Source organism: Adiantum capillus-veneris, chromosome 12, assembly GCF_014529385.1.
Source record: "Adiantum capillus-veneris isolate H3 chromosome 12, ASM1452938v2, whole genome shotgun sequence".
Classification (NCBI taxonomy): Eukaryota; Viridiplantae; Streptophyta; class Polypodiopsida; order Polypodiales; family Pteridaceae; genus Adiantum; species Adiantum capillus-veneris.
Window position 1 is genome coordinate 15435852 of NC_140942.1, and position 24085 is coordinate 15459936.

General features: G+C 40.1%; 1 pseudogene; it reads left to right on the top strand.

The window, feature by feature from the left end:
* Positions 1-3364: 3364 nt before the first annotated feature.
* LOC147445345 (uncharacterized) overlaps positions 3365-24085 on the top strand; it is a 48583-nt pseudogene continuing 27862 nt past the window's right edge.

The window sequence follows — 24085 nt, forward strand, 5'->3', positions numbered from 1 at the left end:
AATAATACAACGTTTATAGATCATAGGGTGTCCGTGTGCCGTGAGGGTTAACGCTCACATTCTCTAGCTAGGCCCGATCCCCGCACACCTGGGTCTAAAGGTGCACGGAGATTAGGACCACATGGTAATAATCTCGTCTTTATTGGTCAATGACTATATATTAAGGTTCTTGAAGTCTGTGTGCACTTTTGGAAGTCCCATTTGCTGCTAGCTCGAGCTCTAACAATCTCACAATCAACTATTTGTTGTTAGCTCGAGCTCTAACAATCTCATGTTCGATCCCCACACACCTCGGTCTAGAGGTGCACAGAGATTACGACCACAGGGTCAATGACTATATATTAGTGTTTTTTAAGTTTGTGTGCGTCTAGCCTAACCTATAACCTAACCTATAATCAAATTAAACCTAACCTATAACTTCACCTATAACAAAACCTAATCGAAGTGATCCGTTTGCGTTTTTTGAAGTACACGAGTCATTCTTGAAGTCCATTTGCTATTTTTCGCTAGCTCTAACCTAGCTTATAATCTAACATAACCTATAACCTAAACCTAGCCTAACCTAACCTAACCTATAACCTAAACTTAACCTATAACCTAACCTAACCTAACTGATGTCCGTTTGCATGTTTAGAAGTACATGAGTCATCTTCGAAGTCCGTTTGCGTTTTTTCTACTATTCATTTGCCGCTAGCTCTAATCTAACCTATAACCTAACCTAACCTATAACCTAAACCTAACCTAACCTAACCTAGACTAAACCTAAACCTAACCTATAATCTAACCTAATCGAAGTCCTTTTGCATTTTTAGAAGTCCACAAGTCATCTTCGTTTGGTCTCTAATAGATGGACGTTGTGTTCGGATAGTTAGAACTTATGGTATGGTGTGTAAAGCCGCTTATGGTAGGCTTCTCCAAATTGAATTAGGATAGAAACTAGCCATTTCAATCCACTTAGGGCTATCCACCTAGGGTTAGCGTCTTAGGACTAGTGTTGGTTTAGCCGCTACTAGATGGCCGTATTTTGGAGTGTTAGGGTGCACTATCTAAAGTTGCCTAGGTTTGGCCGCTCCGAATTGGATTAGTATAGCATTTTTCCATTTCAATCTTCTTAGGGCTAGCCATTTAGGGTTCTATGGATTCTGGTTTGGCCGCTAATAGATGACGCACCATGTTCGGACGGTTAATTAGGGCACACTATGTAAAGCCGCTAAGGTAAAGCGCTCTAAAACATATTAGGTATCGTTAGGCCATTTAGTCTGCTTAGGGATAGCTGATAAGGGTTATCGGCTTTAGATTAGCTACTTTTGTTTTGGTCGCTAATACATTACTATATTTGGAGCGTTACGGTAGGCTTAGTAAATCCGCTAAATTAGGTTTGGCAACTTTTGATTTGGTCGCTCCAAATCCAATTAGTGTAGCCTTTGGCCATTTCAATCTGCTAATAGGGTTAGAGGGTTATGGTTTAGACATTCGTAGATGGTCGTGTTGGGACGTTTCAACAATAAGTGTTTGAATTAACATAAAAGTATATAAGTTCTAACTGTCTGAACACAACGTCCATCTATAACCTAAACATGAGTTAACTTAACATATAATGTAACCTAAATTTTTACGTACAACCTATAACTTAACCTAACCTAACTTGTTGCCTAAACTTGTCCTATAATCTAGCTAACCTATCCTATAACCTACAACCTAACTTATAACTTAATTTAACCTTTAATTTAAACCTAATGTAGAACCTAACCTATAAGCTAACCTAACATAATTAACGTCCTATAAGCTAACCTAACCTAGCCTAACCTAACATAACTTAACATATAACCTATATATACCCTAACCTAATATATAACCTAAACTAAACCTAACCAAAAACTAAAACCTAAACCTCATCAATCGCATAGTTTCAAAAACGACATAATTAAAAAGGAAATTTCTTCAAAACACGATTTTTTCATAAACCAAAACGGATTTTTTCCTAATGCAAAACGAAATTTCACAACACAAACCATAATTTCTTTTAAAGCATGATTTTTTTTTATCAATATACATTTTAATTTAAATAAATTTAATTTGCATTAAAAGTTCAAGCACTTACATGCGGCCTATTTGAGCAAGAAAAGGTGTTGTAAACATCCTCAAACCTACAAAAACGCGCACACACACCACGTTAAACCCTAAACCCAAAACCTACAAGTAAACTTGAAAACAATCTCACCTTAGTGCTATGGAGTAGTCTAGGAGCAAGATTAGCACCTCCGACAACTTGTTTTGCACCAGATCTGTAAGAGGTGAGGAGGAAGAGAGCAAGAGAAAAGGCGCAAGAATAAGAGAAATGCACAGGAAAAGCCCGTGGGTCCGTTTTTTGTAGGGTCTGACGGTACTAAAATCGATAAAGGCATCGGAACAGGCATCAGTACACGCGTCGAAAAGTGCATTGGAACAGCGTCCAAAGATACATCGGAACAACCATCGGAAATTGAAAAGTGAATTTTTTAAAAAACTGCATCTCCCTCCATACTGACCTATACATATACGGATGCCCGCCATTGACGATGGTAATTTGGCGTCCGAATTTAAGTGACCACATGTAGTGATTGCCTTAGTCGATATGTATGCCAAATGTGGTGTGCTTGTGAAAGCACAAAAAATGCTTGAGGAGTTTCTTGTCTGGAATGTCGTCTCTTGGAATGCACTGATTGCAGGATACGTGCAACACGAGCATGGCTAGAAATCTCTAGGATTTTGGGAAGCTCCAAGTGGCTCTAAGGGCGAGCAATGTGGCTCTTTGATGGGTTAGAGGTGGAAAGCAGAAGGTGGGGCTGACTGCGAGAAATGAGAGGTATTTCTAGTGGCAATTCTAGCAGGCAACAGACACAAGTTTGAGGGTCAACGTTGGGGTTGCAGAATAGGGGTTGAGATGACGCTAGGGGCAATAGGGATCACAAGGACTGGATTGGTCACTAGACTGCACAAAGGTATACCAGCCAGTGTGGGCCTGATGAAAGGAAGGGCTGTTGGATGACCTCCCTACCCAGGATGTTGTCTCTTAGAGTGAGTTGATTGTGTGATATAGCCAACATGGATGTGGCAAGTAAGCTCTGGACTATTTTCAGTAGGAAAGTAAAAAGGGCTATGCCGCTCAAATGCAATCACCTATGCATGTAACTTGTAGGCCTGTGGAATTTTGTATATGTTTTCACCATATGCAAAGTAAAAAGCCCGTCGCTCCAGGTGCAATCATCGAAATACTGCAAGGCATTACATTGAGCAAGAATATTCACAATGAGGTTGATAAGCATGGCGGCCTATTGGAGAAACATGTTGTGCTTAGAGGTGTCTTGGTCGATATGTATACCAAATGTGCTGCCCCCACTCAAATTTTGGTTCAGCTCAGCCCACATACCTGTGGTGGCCGGCCTTGTGCTCATTGCCTCTCCCAGTTCTTTTCACTATCGTCATTAGACAACTGGGTGAGGAAGGCTTTCCTTTGTATGCCAAACACCTCTTCTTTCACATGCCCTTGTAGGCTTGTTGTCTTGTGGCTGTCCTCCCCTTCTACATGTCATGCTTGATCATAGCCCCGCTGGTACTCTTCTCAAGTCATAGCATTGCAAAGGTCATATACAGAGTTTCTAGGCCAGGCTTTGGCTCTCCTTGACCAAACGGGAATCAAGGTAGATGCCATCACTTGCACCATTCTTATATATTATAACCTTCTAAAAGCTGGGAAACTGAAGCTCGCCTTTCAATTTTTATTCTCTCTGGTGCATGACTACAAAGGAATGAAGACCATATTCGGCATTCCCAAAGGCTAATTAAGTTGGCAAGAATATTTTTGTAGTGATGCTTAAATAATTTAAAATTCACTCAAGATGTGATCACCTACATCAGCCTAATGGATGCCTTGTTGAAGGCCAAGGAAGCTGACAAGGCTCTTGTCATAATGGTGGCCATAGTGGAGAAGATGGGATGCATCATAGATGTGGTTACTTACATCAACCTGATGGATGGCGTGGTGAAGTCCAAGGAAGTCGACAAGGCTCTTGCTGTAGTATTGGCTCAGATAAAGAAGAAAAGTGCATCTTAAACGTGGTCACCTACAACGACCTAATGGATGGCTTGATGAAAGCCCAGGAATGGGGTGCATCCCAGACATAGAAGAGAGGGTGCATCTTAAGCATGGTCACTTACAACAACCTACTGGATGGCTTGATGAAAGCCCAAGAAGGGGGTGCATCCCAAACATGCTCACCTACAACAGCCTAATGGATAGCCAAATGAATAACAAAGAAGTCAAAATGGCTCTTGTCGTATTAGCTTAGATGGAGAGGAGGGGGTGCTAATGGTAGAAATCAGAGAAGCTATGATGATGAGATCGCAGCAGACATGATTGATGCATTGATGCGAACCAGGGTAGACATGGTCAAGATGATTGCTATCATGCCATCGATATAAACGGGATGTCTGAGGTTGATCCACAGTATTGCATTCATGCATTCAACGGGCTCTTGTCATACTGGTGGCCACAGTGGAGAAGATGGGATGCATCATAGATGTGGTTACTTACGTCAACCTGATGGATGGCGCGGTCAAGGCCAACGAAGTCGACAAGGCTCTTGCTGTAGTATTGGCTCAGATAGAGAAGAAAAGTGCATCTTAAATGTGGTCACCTACAACGACCTAATGGATGGCTTGATGAAAGCCCAAGAATGGGGTGCATCCCTGACGGAGAAGAGAGGGTGCATCTTAAGCATGGTCACTTACAACAACCTAATGGATGGCTTGATGAAAGCCCAAGAAGGGGGTGCATCCCAAACATGCTCACCTACAACAGCCTGATGGATGGCCAAATGAATAACAAAGAAGTCAAAATGGCTCTTGTTGTATTAGCTCAGATGGAGAGGAGGGGGTGCTAATGGTAGAAATCAGAGAAGCTATGATGATGAGATCGCAGCAGACATGATTGATGCATTGATGGGGACCAGGGTAGACATGGTCAAGATGATAGCACAAGTGAATACGACAATCGACATGATGGCCATCACATTAGACATGAGAAACACGACAATGACAATCGCCATGCTGACCATGCTAGCCAAAATTGCAAAAGATCTAAAGATGATGATGACGACAATGGGCACTTATCCCAAAGAGTGTAATTTTGGAGAAAGATACCTTGAGCTTGAACTTAACATCAGTGTGCTATCGTTGGTACATTGTATAAGGTGTGAGCTTTGTCCTAGTGTCCTAGAGTATGAGTCAAGGAGAAGAAAGATGGAATTATCCCACTCGCAGTGGTGCAAGGCTGTAGAGCTACTTAAAGCTCATTTCATGAATGAATAAAACAAGTCTATTTTGCATTACATCTCCCTTGTTTATGGTGATCTTTTCATGGCTTTGCAACTACTCACGATCGTGCTTATGAGTCCAAGTTAATTGATCTTGGAACCTAATTTGCTTGAGTGATAATCTAGTCAACACATACTCACTTGTGTGGACGATGCTTCTCTTTCATCCATCATAGCTAGCACGATCCCATTCCCATCAAGTGGTATCAGAGCTCCAAGTTATGCTATCTAGGATTGTTGTTATACTTTTATGTTTTAGTGATTAGCATTTTCTAATTAACATTCTCTAATCTTTATTTGCACTAGCTTAAGAATCCCAATCCCTAACAATCACTTGGGCAAGAGCATGCTCCACTACCCTTTGCTTAGGTGAGGAGGATTCAATGAAGATGTGATTTCATTCCATCCCTCTTGGTTTGGTCTTTCCATTGATCATCTTTGTCATTTCTAGCAATTGTTTGTCTACAATCGCTACTCCTTCTAAGTTCTTCTTCTTTTATCAATCTAGCAGCAAGGTCAAGCTCCCTTCATGATCTCTGTCTTTGTAAGAGTCATCAATGTGAGCATATTCATTGTATCTATGCTTGCAATCATGATGTTGTCCGAAAGTCCTTTGATTCCCACCCATATGATCCCCTTGATATAGATCACATTCACTTGTGCTATCATCTCGACCATGTCAATTGTGATAGCCATCATGCCTCGATCATGTATGTTGTGATCATCATATCTTCTTCCATTTATTCCAGCATGGCGATCATTATTGTCTCCATCACTCTGTCACTCACGTCCACTATGATGACCATCTACATCTCTTTTGAAATCTCCACCATCTTCATCACATTCACTTCTCTCCTATCATGCTAAACATGCGATTTCGATTGCTACGTCGATGATGTCTAGTGAAATCTCCACATAAACTCGTACTCTCTGGTTGGGCACTCCCTGAAGTTTTGTTGAATCTGTCGTTTTGTCAGCCCACATGCTCTCTCTCTCTCTCTCTCTCTCTCTCTCTCTCTCTCTCTCTCTCTCTCTCTCTCTCTCTCTCTCTCTCTCTCTCTCTCTCTCTCTCTCTCTCTCTCTCTCTCTCTCTCCTTTGCTCTCTCCTAAGCAATAAGTATGTCAGACATAACTAGAAGTATTAATCTACCTCGTATTGGCATCTTTGTATGAGCTCCTATGCACTATACACTACAATGCAGCTAACAAAGCACTCTAGTTTGTACATGCCCACCACCAATTCACAAGCAAGCAAAACCTAAAAACAATTGATGAGTAATGAAATGCGGCCATTGCAGTTATGTTTCACGGGACTCTCTCTTTGCATAAGTGTGTGTGTATGCATCTGTGTGTGTGTGTGTGTGTTTAAGTTTCAAATCCCATCACTTAGAACCATATACTGAGAGACTTGAATACTGTTTGCAAAAACCTTTTGTGTAGAGAACAAAACAAAGAAGAATTTCTTGATATAAACTTCATTACAAATTACTCTGAAACATGAAAAAGTAGGAGCTTAAGCCGAAACTCCTATCAGATGAGAGCAGGGATCCTTACCTGCCAACCAACCATAAGTACAATTAATTAGAATTAGTTTGCACTAAATGGGTGACAGGTATATCAAGCAATCTCCACTGCTTGTTATTGTTGTCACACCCCGGACCCCAACCATACTCCTAGACATATCTTATGTTTTCTTTTGCTCGTCTATGTAAGTAGGGTCAATTACAATCTGTGAAAGTTTTTATGGGTTTACACGGCTTGGAGATAGGGTCTCTAATTGCTATTGGCTTGGTTCTCTTTTTCTCTTTATGTGTTGCCATGAGCTGGTCCCGAATTTGTTGTAGCTTAAATATGTCTCGAGTGATGCTCATCCTAGCTGTCTGCATGTACCCGTGTTTGTCAACAATGGTTATACACATGAGGTTAATATTCTTATATCTATACTTGATGTTGCCTTAAAGGCACCCCTATCCTTATGGTATGTAGAGTCATCTTTCCAATCTATTTTTTCATAATTATATTTAATTTGTGAAAATTTCGGCAACATTTTGTTTGTAAAACCTTTCTTTTTTCAAAAAACAGTCGTACATAATGACATATGCCCTCACAGAAGGTTATCATACACCCTCTTTCAAATCTTGATGCATTTTTATGCTATATAGTAAACATGAAGGAAAGCAGACAAAGAGGAAACTTTTCTCTTTAACATAATTGTTTAAGTAGATATAAAACAGTTGTACTCGAAGCTTTCTATACCAATTCACCTGGTTATTGCTTGCAGTAGACATCTGTATTGCTCCTCTTACACACTTAGTGTTCAAGGTAATGCACCACTTGGCTGCTTCTTCCTTCAAATGACACATTTTTTTGCAAAGATATTAGTTTTATGATACAAGTTTTTAATTATGCATTCTAAACAACCTGTTTGTATGCCGATGTGAAGCCTTTCAAATGGTTTATGTGCTTACATACTTACCTTTGTAAATGGATGCCAAACCTAGCATTCCCTATGTGTAAGTATGACTATAATCAACCCCGTTTATGTCTTTGTGTTATCCTTGTGCTGGTTATTCACCATGTATTGCTTTACCCACCTATATGCATGTACGTGTATGTGGAGCTTCCTCTTTTTGTAACCCAATTGTGGATGATATTCTCTAACACGACCCTATGCATGTTTATGTAAGTGGAAATCCCCTACTCTACATATACATGTGCATCACTCAATTATGTAATTGGTTAACTTAAATACGTCTTACCTTTACGGCTCTGTTGTATCCCAATTTGGCGTTGTCACAAAATGTAGATTGTTTGCAAACGTTGGTTTTCGGCACAATATCCACCCCACCTTTGCTCAGGTTGCTTGTTGTGTAAACTCCTTGCATGTGTGTATTTCTACGCAGCTTGCAGGCTATAGTGTTATAAGTATTTAGGCTTATACTGTTGGTACTTAATATATAGCCATGCTATATTGCTTATCAAAAGCACTTGGCAAAACTGTTGCCAGGTGCAATACTATGGAGATGAGGTACTTGAGAAGAGATTATACACTTGGCTCACCTTTGCAATTTAGCGCCTCTATGTATGCAGCTTTATAGCCAATAAAAATTCGATGCATTTACTTGCTTATGCGCTGGCTTCAGGCCGCTTGCACGGCATATTAGGTGAGACTTGACGCATGGCCTGACCACACCAGATTGTTATCTAAAAAAAAATCTATTGAAAGAGTTTATTTAATTCCCCTCATACCTAGGGCAAGTCATCCCCCCTTTTTTTAGGATTCTTGCAGCAAATCTGTTTAACCTTTGAAAAAAATCGTCCTGTATTTCAACTTGGAATTTCCAAATTTAAAGGAATCCCATGTTACTTAAAAAATTCAAATGTCACAAAAATTGGTACATCGTCTATTTATCTTCTATTGAAGCATATGAAATACAATTAAAAATTCATTCAGTGCTGAAAACACTGGCTTGTATACAAATATCAATTATTAACTGCTTGGCCTCATATTTTGTCCTTGTTGTGGTCCATGAGTCCCCAGCTATTGACGTGGTTGCATGCGTCATGTTCCCCCAGATTAGTATAGTTTTGTTGTTATGTGACCAAAAGAAATTGCAATATTTTGTGTTTACATGTGTGTGTGTGTGTGTGTGTGTGTGTGTGTGTGTGTGTGTGTGTGTGTGTGTGTGTGTGTGTGTGTGTGTGTGTGTGTGTGTGTGTGTGTGTGTGTGTGTGTGTGTGTGTGTGTGTGTGTGTGTGTGTGTGTGTGTGTGTGTGTGTGTGTGCCCTCCCCCATCCTTGAGAAAAGGTACACTTGGTGGAGGATAGGCCACCAAGTGGATGTATGCTCTACCAATTCTATTTTTCAAAGTATAAATGGTAAATCTAATGCCAGGAAATTTATTTGCTTCAATAAAGTTATAATACATGTAACAATCTTCTCTTTTTTTAAACCATTTTCTTCAAACATAGAAATAAGTTTATTTAAGTCTGTTACCACATATGATTCCTGGGATGCATTGTATAAAATAGGAAGAACTTGTGATATGCATACATTATATGCCATCTTTTTTGGTCGGTTACTGGCTGCATGAATAAATGAGACATTAGGACATGGTAATTTATCTTTTTTCCATGTGGTGTATGTAATATATTCCCCTTCTATTGGTTCACGTAATTGGATATATGTATTTAAATATGTGACTTGGTTTCCCTTATGTGTGGCTTTGATCCCAATAATCTTTAGCGGGTAAATTATAAAGGGGTCCTCATGGGACAAGGGTCTATTATGATCCAAGCATTGCACAACAAAGGGAGTATTAGCAAATAGCAGATCATCCATATTGTTGGAATTAGGGTTGCAGAGAAACACACACAGCTTGGAGAAGACGAAGGAAGCTCAAGGCACACAATAGAGAGTGTATTACTTAGTGTGCAATGGAAAGATAGATAGCCCTAGAGTGATGGGCGTATATACAATGCACGGGGGAAAAAACCTCCTAAAGAGGGAAAAAATGCCCCGGCGGTCCTAGTGTGTTCACACACATCACTACCACATGTATATGGTAACAAATCCCCCCTGGAGTGATGCGGTGAACGAGAGCTGGCACATGAGTAAAGGGAAGTGCCATGCCCTGAGGACAGGATCAGTCCACAAAGGGGAGTAAGCCCAAAGCTTTGCGGAAAGCTTCAAGCTTCTCACGAGACAATGCCTTTGTGAAAAGATCGGAACGGAGGGTGCCCATAGTACATTTTGAGACATTTTCAGCCATAGCCAAAAATTGTTTGAAGCACATAAAAACTTCGGACTTTGCTTTAAGCGGAAATACCGATGCATGCCTGGAGTAATCATCAATGAAAGTCACGAAGTACAGGTAATTGCCCAAGGACGGAGTTTGCATGGGCCCACAAACATCACTATGCACAAGTTGCAACCTGCATGTGGCCCTAACTGAACCATCCTTTGGAAACTTAGAACGCTGCATTTTACCCAGAATACAGCCTTCACAAACATGTTTGATAGGTGCTTCAAGAGGCGGCAAAGAAGCAACCATATCAGATTTCTGCAAACGCAGCAAACTGGCAAAATTCAGATGACCAAAACGTGCATGCCAAAGTTTTGCATCTGAAATAGCCCTTGAATCTGCAACAGCATTTGCAAAATTTTGTCCACACTTGTCATACAAAGTGAGCTTATACAGCCCACGGCACAAAAGCCCAGATGCAACAATTTCATCACCAAAACTGAGATCATGAACTGTACATCTGTCATCCACAAATTTGACTACAAGTCCAAGTCTAGCAAGTGCGGATACAGACAATAGATTCTTCTTGATCCCAGGTACATAAAGTGCATCAACAAGTGTGAAGGAACTGCCATTAGCAGCAGTGAGCACAATCTTTCCAACTCCCTGAACTGGATAAGAGGCGTTGTTGGCACAAGTGACTGAATTCCCATGAGGGACAGACTCGAGAGAGGTAAACAATTCACGATGTGAGGTAATGTGCTTTGTAGCACCACTGTCGAAATACCACACATGTGAATCTGCAGCAACTGACAAGCATGCATCATGGACAGCAGGATTGTAAGTGCACTCTGCGCTAAAAGCCCATTCTGCATCAACATCAGCATCACAATCTCCTTTCACAGAAGACTCAACAATGGCTGCATTTGTAGTGGAACCAGCATTTGCAGTGGAACCACCCTCTTTCTTCTTAGCCTCTTTGGCCTTCAACTTAGGACACGAGTTGATCAAGTGATCATTGGCTTTACAATAATGGCAACGCATTTTCTTTTTGCCCTTATCACCAGAATTGCCAGACGAAGTGCTGCCAGCAGAAGCATTAGGAACAGAAATTTTGCCACTCGCAGCAGAACCATAAGAAGTGGCTGCATTACTGTTACCACCCTTTCTTTGAGAAGCAATAAAAGCCTGTTCAACTGCACGCTGCCTAGTCCTGTTTTTTCTAGAAAGTGACTCTTGCAACAGCAATGTGCATAATGCATCAAACTTGACAACTTCAGGATTTCCTTGGGTCATCAGTCTCCAAGTACTAGCAAAAGTCTGGTAGGAATCTGGTAAGGCATCAAGAACAGTCTGCACAAGGGAACTGTCAGAAATGACTTCACCTGCAGAAATGAGTTGCTCATTGATATCCTTGACACTAGCAAGGAAAGTGTTCATATCATCTTCCTCATGCATAATCTTCGACTCTAGCTCTTTACGCAGCAAAGCAATTTTAGCCTCATTGCGGCTTGCATAAAGACCTGCTAGAATATCCCAAGCCTGTTTTGCAGATTTTGCTGAACGGATGTGAGGAATAATGGTGCGCTTCACAGACAACGCAATCAATGCATGAGCCTGCGCATCCTTAACATCCCAACGAGCTTGTTCTGCTGTAGGCAAAACAACTCTAACAGCTGCAATCCTTGCAGCAAGACCTGCAACATCCTCAATATCGCCTACATCTTCAAAACCAGGACGTACATCAATGCCCTGCACAATGTTCCAGACACCTTTTGACACAAGAACGTGTTGCATCATATAAGCCCACATAGGGTAGTTGTCCCCATCCAACCTGTCCTCAGCAGCAAACATCTTGAACACATCTGTGTTGTTGTTGCCAGCCATGGTAAATGCTGCACCTGATGTGAAAACTGCCCGAAAATAGGAGAAATGGAGCGGGAACAACTTGTGCTATATAGCACAAACCGTAGAAGACTATAAGGCACATGTTATGCAGAAAACGGCACTGACAGAAAATCTGAACAAAATGACGAAATAGCCTGTGCAGTACTGCCCGTAGTGGAAACGGAGGCCGAAATGAGCCCAAATCAAAATTCTGAGCAGACCAAGCTCTTCGAGCTTTCCCAAAATATTTGTCGACCTGCGAACGCTTGCCAAAGCTCACTGAAATCGGAGAAAGTGAGCAGGCGTGTGCTGGAGCAGCTGGCGACTAAGCCCGGGAGGACGTGACCTGCTCTGATACCAATTGTTGGAATTAGGGTTGCAGAGAAACACACACAGCTTGGAGAAGACGAAGGAAGCTCAAGGCACACAATAGAGAGTGTATTACTTAGTGTGCAATGGAAAGATAGATAGCCCTAGAGTGATGGGCGTATATACAATGCACGGGGGAAAAAACCTCCTAAAGAGGGAAAAAATGCCCCGGCGGTCCTAGTGTGTTCACACACATCACTACCACATGTATATGGTAACACATATCTCCATGAATATAAGAAGGCTTTCAACATATCATACTGTGCAAGACAAGATAACTTTTTTATGTATTCAATTTCATACCATGCCAAATATAAATTACACCATAATGGGAAGCAATTATATCCCATTTGTATACCTTTTTCTTGTCGATAAATATGTTTACCTAATTTTGTAAAACAATTATCAAGGACAAATTCATTAATATTATGTAGGTATTCAAATGTCCATATCACTTCACTCTTCTTTTTAATAAGTATAATCTACTTACGGTGTTTCTTAAAGCCAAGATATTTCAAAGCTTTTATGAGTTTAATAATAGAATCAAATACTTCAAGTAAACCATGCATGCATTTATGCGGGATAGCTTCATAACATGATGCTACATCAAATGAATGAATGTTTGTGATATGTTTTGGTAAATTAATCAAAAAATTGTATTGATTATTGATCATCCAATATCCATTGGTTTGTATCCCAGAAAATGTGTGTATCTTTTTGTGTATTTTTTCAGTTGTACTCCAAAAAACCTTGGGTTACTCCTTTGAGTAATTTAGTGATTATAGTTGGAGCTGGAGTAAATACACAATTATGTGCATTAGTGATCCATCTAAAATCCATTTTGTGCATTTTAAAATTTCCTATAAGATATGGGAGTGAGTATTCCAATGGTGCTTCTAACCCAATTTCTTGGGTATAAGATACTATGGCTTGACAAATTTCTTCCTCATTTGAAGAACGAAGACCAAATTCAGGGGTTTCCAACCTCCTTCTTGCTGCTAAACGAATAATCCTTTTACATATAAATACCGGAGTTTGTGCGGATTTATCTAGTCCACAAATAAATAAATATTGTAAAATATATTGAATTTCATCCATTAAGTTTGTGTTTTTGTACCATGGAGTTTGGTTTTGCCTGTGATAAGGAAATCTTTGGGAAAAGGACTCATTAACTAAACTATGGATATAATTGTGATGTGCTATACTATCCTCACATCCCAAGAGGGGACATAAAGCATTCCATATCTTACCAAGTTCTCTTACTATATCTGAGGTAGGGTTTACAGGTACTAATGGAATGTGGTTTAATCCTTTCCTAATAAATTCTTGGAAGATTTTATGTCTAGCTATGTTAGGGTCTGTGGTGATTACATGTTTTCCAAAGGGTTCAAATTCCACTAGAAAGTTAGAAATTCGTTTATGAGTTAAGCAACCACATGGTTGTGTTTCATCAAACTCATTGGCAAATACCGAAGTTGGTTTGTAAAGTGTATGGTTCAAGTTATTGGTATATTTCCAACCAAAACAAATCCTCATCATAGACAAATCTTTAATGATGTGAAAATCATTTATCATTGTTTGAAAAAAAAACTTGGGGTTGATAAAATCCATATATTTATTACAAAACAATATGTTAATAAATCTCCCATGCATCTTAATAGTGCGCTCAAGATGTAGCAAACCATTATTTCTTGTAGTAAGTGAGCGTACCTGGTCTTCAAAATTTGAGTATTCAAGTGCCTTGGGAGTGTCCCCATAGTCCTCGGATCCTCTAAATTGCCTTGGTTTCTTACTTGTTGATGCCATGTTGCTTGGTGTGTGTGTGTAATCTTTTTTAATTGCTCTTTACCTTTGGGAGGTTTGAACAATGTTCCAATTGTGTTGGATACTGGTGTGTTGTGTAGCTTTTGAAGAAGTGGAGTCCTTGGTGTGTATAGGACTAGTCCTTTAGCTGCTTCTAGCATGTGCTCATGAAACTGATAATAAATTACCAAAGCATGCCTTAATTCTGTTGGAAATGAGGCCACCCAAGCTATAAAAGTGTATACTTGTGCTGGTCCTGAAGAAAATTCAAAGAACCTTGGTAGATTCTGGAATACGTACCATAAAGATTGGTCAAACCAAATGATAGAAGAGGAACAATTGGAATTTGCATCCACCCTTTTGCATTGGCACTTGAGAAAAGGTCTATAAGAATTCCAATAGTTTCTCAAAAACCGCTTTTGATCCTTTGCCCTATCCATGAGAGAAAGTCCCTTGGTGCAGGCAATGATAGAAGAGCTTGAACACTTTTTTCCATCGACATCGGATAATTTGACATGCTTAAGCTCGAAAAGAACATCTTGTGATAAAAGATGTTTGGAATGTAAAGCAAGGGTTTTACATTGCTCTACAATATTCGTGGGTATGCTACAGAGCAAGCCTAGAGAGGAAATTGTGAAAGGTGCTCGATGGTTCAAGATTTCATAATCCCAAAGTTTGTGTTTGAGTCAAATAGCATCCAACTCAACTTGCCTGGGTGGTAGTATTGGGATTACTACTGAAAAGAGCTTAGAAACTGCTCTTTCCGAGAATAAATTGTTTGCATCTTCTTAAAAGTTGAGCGCTTCTTTCTCCTCTTCTTCTAGAAGTTCTAAATCTAAAAGAGGATTGATGACCTTTTATCAGTGCTTAATTTCTATAGGGACAACAAGGAGGTTACTCATAAAATACAACTTGTTCATAATAGTGGGTAGAGAAGTAAAATAAAAGTCAAGATCTGAGCTATCTTGGGCATCAATAATGGGTAGTTTAGCTAGGAAGGTACTAAAAGCCTCCAAAATCTTATCTTTCTCTTTTCAAAACTCTATTGAGATTATGAAAAAGAGTTTATTTAATTCCCCTCATACATAGGGCAAGTCATCCCCCCTTTTTTTAGGATTCTTGCAGTAAATCTTTTTAACCTTCGGAAAAAATCGTCCTGTATTTCAACTTGGAGTTTCCAAATTTAAGGGAATCTTGTGTTACATTAATATTCAATTGTCACTGCAAATGGAGAGTTTTTATTTACCCAAAAATTGGTACATCATCTGTTTATCTTCTATTGAAGCATATGATATACAATAAAAAAAACGTTCAATGCCGAAAACACCGGCCTGTATACAAATATCAATTATTAACTGCTTGGCCTCATATTTTGTCCTTGCTGTGGTCCATCAGTCCCCAGCTATTGACGTGGTTGCCTGCGTCATGTTCACCAGATTAGTATAGTTTTGTTGTTATGTGACCAAAATAAATTGCAATATTCTGTGTGTGTGTGTGTGTGTGTGTGTGTGTGTGTGTGTGTGTGTGTGTGTGTGTGTGTGTGTGTGTGTGTGTGTGTGTGTGTGTGTGTGTGTGTAGCAGTTCTGAATATATATATATATACCTATATATATGCAAACGAACACTACAGTTCACAGACCACTAATTCTAGGATAGTACAATGGAATTTTTACAACAACTTATTTGCAGTTGAAAATAAATTTTGTACAAGGCAGTAAAGATATCAAAGTAAATCATGGGATGTAGTCGTCCCCAATTTTGGAGTAATGTTGCTTCAAGGTAAGCGAACATCCACAATCATCAATATCATAGAACTGAATGCTTTAATTACAGAAGGTAGCCTTCACCTGCACCCATAGCCACAAGAAAACAATTCGCGCGTTAGCACGTGATTGTACGCAGGTGATGCTGGGCATCCCAGTTGTTATCCATGTCACTTTAAAAAACACACAGTTCTTAACTAGTATCTTGTTTTTAATGAAAAAATATTCTTGGATCGCTGCCAATCCAATAAGGAAAGTGAAATCCCCATAGTGTAGCTGTTTCGTTTTCGGATTAAAACTTTTTAATTTTTTCTTTGCATAACCTTAGTAGGTTTTATAGGCAGATTATCGAAGCCTAACATGAACTACTTTCAAAATCAGACACGAGAGAACTACATACTATATGCCATCACGGGCCAGCTTTCTGTTACGGACAACGCCCCCTTCGAAATTAGAAGTATAGAAAAAATCTGACTTTCGGGCTGGTTCTTAAACCAAAAAACTTTCCATATATATATATATATATATATATATAAACTTTGAGATAACCCATTATCTAATTTTCAGATCACAGCCATTTCTAATTATTATCAAAACCTGCCTCTATCATTATGCAACGAGTGAAAAACTTTTGTCCAAGCTGGTAATAAAAATAGATATCATACCATAGTATTTTAGAAAGCTCCTTCACTAGAGCAAGTCAAGTCCTCTTCCGAGATAGTATCGAAGTAGACAAATCAAGCCAAGAACATCTATATACTTTCCGTAGTATATATTGCAAACTCGTAGGCCAACAAAAGTTCAAAAATATAAGAGAGAGAATATTCGAAGCGAGTCAGATGCATAAAGTTTATCATATTTGTATAACTCATGGTCAACATAGTCACAGCCAGAAGAAATAAGCTGAATTAGTGATTCTCAAAAAGACCCTTCACTAAATTACCCATCTTGTGTTGTACAATGGTACAAACAAGCGAGAGAGACCAATTTCCATAGAATTAGGGTATGTGAAGTCATTTAATGCATTCCGAGCATCATCCAATTTGGCAACATCACAGACCAATGTTTTCATTTCAGTCGGAGTCTCTTTAGACTATTGACAATATTAGGTACATGTACTAAAGACCGAGTCAGCATGAGGTCAGTAAATGTACCCTTCGTAAACCGAACCAATAGTTTTACCACTAACCAAGGAATCCGACAAACTCTGCTTACAGTTTTTTGGGCATTATAAATTATTATTTTTGAATCATCAGCCAGATTCAAATCACTGCAGTATCAGATACATACTTACCTTCTTCCACAAAATACGCATCCTCAGCCAGTCAGAACCACCATTTCTTTTTTTGACGTAATGCCTTCCACAACACAATACAGCTATACAAGAGAACTGGCACTAATCCCACAGGGTCAGCTTAATCACATCCCAAAAAATACTCAGAATATAGAACCAGAAAGTTGTTCCCACAATCCGTTTATACGGAAACCTTCAACTTTAGTCAAAGAGACTCAAATCTTCCAGCAGTCCAGAGGTAATCATATAACACAAATCAGATAAAACAGTTCCAGAACAGGGACTTGGTTTTTAATTTAACCAAGTCAACTTACCTTCAGTCTGTATAGTAAGCTGGAGAGAGTAAAATTTTCATATTCTTGCTGGTAGGTGCCCATAAACCCAAGTACATATCAAAGCGAGAAGGAAAATGTCAACCTTGAAATAACCTTTTTTAGGGTTTCTTATCATTGGTGAACCACTACTATTCCTAAACAAATTGCATTTAGCCTCAAATTACAACCAGTAAGCAACAACACCGGCAAAAACTATGTCAGCAGACACTTTCCAGTTTTATAAGCTTTAAATCAAAAAAACCATTTATTGATATGCATAACCCCAATAACCTTAGCATATTAAATCAAACTTGGCTGCCCTAAAGTCACCAGCTCAAGTCAAAATCTTTTATTCTCTAAAACTGGTAGCAATATGCCCCAGTCAAGTTACCCAAAAAGTCATCCAGTAACCAGTCGAATCCCTAACTCAAGCGATATATCCAATTGAAAAAGCAGCTAGTTTTACCAATGTTTATCCGTTATCGACAATCATTCATTCGAAGCAACATTTCACATTAAGCAAAAAAAGGCAGAATCAGATTCACTCCTCTCTTATTTTAAAAATTAGAAACCAGAAGAAATAACACCTGTAAATTCAATGCAGAAGCCTCCATGATATCTTTTTTTCGGCATGATGAAGTCACACGGCAACGGAGAATTAAATGCAAAACAGAGGTAACAAATCATGGTGCTAAGTGAGCATAGGCGCTCACCTTATGGGTTTTTTATAGGCGAGATACTATCATGCTTTAGCAGGGTCATGAGATCTGCACGCTTCCCCCCATCGAGGCCGACCTTCAAGACCATCCACTCCAGGATTATACTCAGCGCGAGATCCGGGAACGTGAAGCCAGAATAGAGCTCAAAGATGTATCAGCACAAGAAAGCTATAGCATTCCTTAGAAGCGGCAGAACGCCAGCGTGCTATGGACACAACAAATTACTGCAGTGAAACCATTGGGTTCTATCACCAATATGTCTATAAAAGACGAGCATCTTTTAATCAAACCAGTGCATAGAAATTGTCGAGAGTAGCTATTTGAGAGTTAAAATCAAACATCTAAAATTGTCATCAGGTGTATTCTACACATTTATCTGCTATGGCTCATAATGGGGATCAGGTTTTAGCTATATCTATCGCACATCTTCAACAGTCAAGTGAGTCTACTAAGCGAGCCGCACTTAGGCACATCTGTGTCTCAGACAAAGTGGTCAACATATCAAAACCGAGTGGCAAGGGTGACTCTTTGGGGCCGAGAGCATTTTATGAATAACATTCGTCTTGCGATGGTAGCTGAAGCAATGGGCATAGGGCCACGATACTATTATGTAGAATATTCAATGAAGCGAGGTTTTCAGAACGATTATATCTGCTAGCGCAGTTTATTCCATCGCAAAAGATTTTTTTGTATCGCAGCTATGGTCAGCCACTCAGAGGATATTTCAACATCACTTCACGAACCTTGGAGTATGGAGTAATCTTATCTACTCGAATCCTACCTTTGTCAAAACGTCCAAACACCTGTTTTTACTGTGACAGCTGTTTGTGTGATCATGTAATGGATGGTCTACTAGACATGTAAAGGTGAAGAGCAAGGAGGGGGTTTTTTTTTGTAAAAAACCAAGTTTTTTTAAACTAAATAAAGTGGTGAACCTTGAGTAACGACTCATGTATTTTAGTGTGTGTGTGTGTGTGTGTGTGTGTGTGGGGGGGGGGTTTCTTTGAGCTCTATAAGTCAAGTGCCAATGAGCATTTTCTATATCAAAGAAGTCGCGGGAGCTCAATGGCTCCTCACGGCTTCTTTGCAGAAATTTTTTGAACCTGTGGGCATCGCTTGTGCGACATCGTCGCTTTAGTGATGTTATACATTTTGTAGACATTGCTAAGAGCATCACAAAACTAGTGTCACTTAAGCACTGTGATTTGCAATAGGCTTAGCAAAAATGTTAGCAATGTTACAATAAATTTGGTAAGAAATGTACAAAGCGTCCCATAAGTGATGCCCGCTAATTTTTTGATCGAGTGTCACAGCAACAAAAGGATTCTTGTAGTGATTGTGGATCTCTCTACATAACAATCCTTTATGCTAAACATAATGTTCTCGACAATATTCTATAGCAACATTTATTAGGTATATCTAGTTAAGTGAAAATTTAAAAAAAATCATAATTAGTTCAACAAAAAATGAATATAGGAGTTTTTTTTAAATACACTTTGGATGCATCTGATAACTTCAGTTTCTTTTGCTCTAGTAGTCTTGAGGCCTCTCAGTCGATTCCTATAAAACTCAATAAATTTAGTTTAAGACTTGAAGGTCACATAGATATTCCTAGCACCATGTAGACGCTCGACTTCAAATGAAAATATCACATAGAGAGCATTGTTCACGTCAAAGAGAATTTTGGCTTTGAACAAGAGATTGGCATGGAAAACCTTCCTAGGGAGACTGAGTTTGGGGTAGGCCAAACAAACACATTGATCCGATTCATCTATGACCTCGATGCAAAAACCCTAACCCTAAAACCTATCACATCCAAATCTATCCTCCAATAGCACATCATAATCCGTGGGACATGTGAGGGTCCATTTAGGCAGGCATAGATAAGAACCCATTCTCTATGAGCTAGAGAGAACTCTAGAGCTATAAAAGGTGGGTATCAAGAGCATGAGTGGTACATATGCAAAAATTGGGTGTGTTTCATAGATAATGGATTATGTGTATCTAAAAATGGCTTGTATCAATTTCTACATGATTGCGTTGATGTTCTCCATAATGAAAGTCTACATAGGGCGTCTCCCATGTCTTGCCAATATATATATATATATATATATATATATATATTATATATATATATATATATATATATATATATATATATATAGAGAGAGAGAGAGAGAGAGAGAGAGAGAGAGAGAGAGAGAATGAATGAAATGATATGAAATGTTATATTAGCGTCTTCTAAAGGCCATATTGACCTATGAGACTAGAAAAATACATCATGGTGAATCTGACACAAGGTATGGATAAAAAGAAAAAACGAAACTAACTAAACAAAAACACTGTTAGAATTGTAAAAGGTGGGTATCAAGAGCTTGAGAGGTACCCATACAAGAAGTGGGTGTGTATCTCATTGGTGACTATGCATATCAGAATCCAGAGATGGGTCGCATTGATCACTGCATGATTGTGTTGATGTCCTCCATGATGAGAGTCTATGTAGGGCATCTCCCATGTATTGCTAATATAGATCTGATCCTCTACTACATCCTCCTCCATTGATGGGAGAATCCCCTCATCCTGGGCCTCCTAGATCTCCTCAGCTTTGCTACAGTATGCCTTTGCTAGTGATGTGCCATGTATTCCTCCTCTCTGCTCAATCTCTAGATGGAAGAAAATTGTATATTGTCTCTGGGTGTGTCTATCGGTGTGTGAGCCTCTCTTTCAGTAACCCTACTCGATATTTTTGAATCTCCAATTGATAGATCGAGCAAGGACATCTTTGATCCTAGTACCTAATAGTATCTCATAACTCAAGATAGAGGCTCACAAACCTCTTTAAAGAGGTAGTGAAAGAGGCCACGTTTCTCATAGTATGTTGTACAATAGAATATATAGTGAAGTTGTGTCTCTGGATCTCTTTGACACAGATTTTACAACCTATCCTGAGCTGAAATCCTCAATATTGGCCACTCTCAATCCAACTAATGTGATGATCTTCAAAACTATCCAATAGCACATCGTGGGCTAGTCTAGATAAGAACCCATCCTCTATGAGCAGGACAAAATGCTCTCTATATGTAGTCATCTTTGTGCCCAAATCCTATATAGGTTGTATTGTCAATAGTTGGTGACATGGTATACCCAACTGAAAGGAACGTGTGAAGAGGACAAGAAATTGACCTAGAAGATGGATCGAGGGGTCCTAAGGGGTCCAAGGCTGTCATCGATGCTTGGAATCATCTTGGAATGATCAAGGAAGACACCTTGGATGACTATTGCCAGAGGTTTTGGGATACATATTTGTCAATGTCCAATAATTCTACTATGGCATAGTATTTGAAGGTGCCACGGGAAGCATGTGCGAGTGCAAGTGCGAGAGCCGAGAGAGAGAGACCTACTGTTGGGTGGAGTGCACAGCAGTTTGCACACGCTGTCGTGCCGCTTTGCTCCCATGGCAAGAAAATAAGCAAAGGAATGTCGGTCATGTGTATTTGAATTCTGCATGATTGTTCACCAGTTATAAGGGCTTGCTAACAAGCCAACTTTTAAGCTAAAAGTGCATGAGATGGGGATCTAAGGGCCAAAAGATGCCTTGGTAATTCTAAACATTGAGTATGCTTGAAGTGTTTATAGATTATATTAATCAGAGTTGAAGTACTCAATGTGCTCTACTAGCCTGTCTTTACGGCTCATCAATCGGAGCTACAGATAGGAAGTTATGGCAGTTTTAATTTGAATCGATTGCAGATCCATACCCGATTGGGCAACTGCAGCTGAAGGGACAAGAATGAAATGAATGCGTCGGGCTGAAGTGCTCACTTTGTGGAGCACATCGATCTTTTCAGATCAGTGATCGGATTTACGGTTGTCAAGTTATTGACCGTTTAAGATGCACCAAGGACTGGTTCCGTACCAGTCTGGTCGGCTCGGTCAGAGTGCTAAGCCATCTTTAATTGGCTCCTAACCTCACATACCATCAAAACCTTATGGGAAGCCTCAAGCTTAAGGTCATAAGCTCCCAATAACCTACTCTCTAAGCACTCTTAAGAGGAGTTAATCCTTAACCTCTTGAATCCCTCAAGCCTAAGCCTCATTAGCCATTCGAAACCTATTCGAAGCCCATTAGCCATTCAACTCAAGGAGCAGGAGGGCAGAGTAAGCAGAGTTTCATCATTTTCTTGTTTAAGCACCTGATTTAAGCTAGGTTTCTTCTTGTAAAGAGCATTTAAGCTTCTATAGTGATTTATTAACCTCTGTCGATGAATTGAAAATTAGATGGACTATTTGTTTTAAATCTGTTGTCGGTAATTGCATATGCTACACCTTTTTCCCGCACCTCTCACAGCCAAGGGCCCGGTGCCTTCCCGGCTCACCTTTCGTACAATTATCCCCCGACATTCTTGGGGAACCCAATGCGAAACGAGCCAGGGTGAGCAGTGTGGTGAAGAAGGATGTCAACACCGCAGGAGGCTGCCATGCAGCAAATGATGCAGCAGTTTGTTGCTTACATGCAACAACAACAGCATTCCCAACAGCAGTACCATTTGCAAGAGAGGATCTGTAAAGATCGGTACACAGTTACCGAGAAATTGTATCGATTTGAAGGCCGGGATATTAGCAAATTTTGCAATATCTATGAGCAGGCAATGGAAGAGAATGGAATTGATGATCAGAATGCAATGGAAGGGCTCCATTTGATTGTGGAGCCGAAACTTAGGAGTCGAATTAAAGAAATTCAGGTGCTTCAAGGCCCGAAATTGCAGGATTTTAAGAAGGCACTTCAGAAGGAATACTTCTTGGAGGATTATCAATAAGTAACCAGGCAAAGTTTCATCAACTAGGTGCAGAAGAAGAATAAAAATATGTATGCACGAGAGTTATTGCGGGAATTTGAGAATAAATTCGAGCAACTATCCTCGACAAAGCAACGTTCAATGAGGGATCAGAAGGTTGAGCTGTTCATTCAGGCTGTTGATCCTCAAATTTAGAGGAGTTTAGTGCAATTGCTAGCGGATCCAACTGGAGAATTGGGCTTAACATCCGACTGGAAGGTAGTCATAGAAGCGGTCAACATGATCGTGAAACGACAGATGAGAGTCGATAAGTTGATCGTGGCTGACATCATGGATGTGGCGGAGGAGGAACCTAAAGAGAAAACAACCTCGGCAATACTTAGAGTGGAGGAGCCAGTTCTTGAAAAATTGGTGAAAGGTATTCAAGAATTGAATTTGAATTTTAAAGCTGTTCAATTTGATGGACTAGCTGCAAAGGGGTCCACATCCGAGCCTAGACAGCAGCCATTGACGGACGCAAAGCGCCGATGGGAGAGAGGGGAGAGGGGGGATGGGGGATGATTGTATGTGTGTGTGTGTGTGTGTGTGTGTGTGTGTGTGTGTGTGTGTGTGTGTGTGTGTGTGTGTGTGTGTGTGTGTGTGTGTGTGTGTGTGTGTGTGTGTGTGTGTGTGGGTGGGTGGGTGGTCCTATGCGACGCTTCCCGTGAGAGGGAGAGAGAGGAAGGATTGTCCTTGCTTGCGTGGGTTGAGCGCCCGGGTGAGAGAGAGCGAGAGTATCCGTGATGAGCCTTGAGAGAGAGTGTGTGAGGGGGAGAGAGAGAGAGAGAGAGAGAGAGAGAGAGAGAGAGAGAGAGAGAGAGAGAGAGAGAGAGAGAGAGAGAGAGAGAGAGAGGGAGAGGGATGAGGTGAGGAGTGGGGTATGGGAGATGTGTGGGTGAGAGGGAGAGGGGGGGGGGGGGGGGGGGGGGGGGGGGGGGGGGGTTCATTGTCTTGCATGGAAGCTTGAGGACGAGGGGGGGGGATAATTCAACGGTGGAGTGA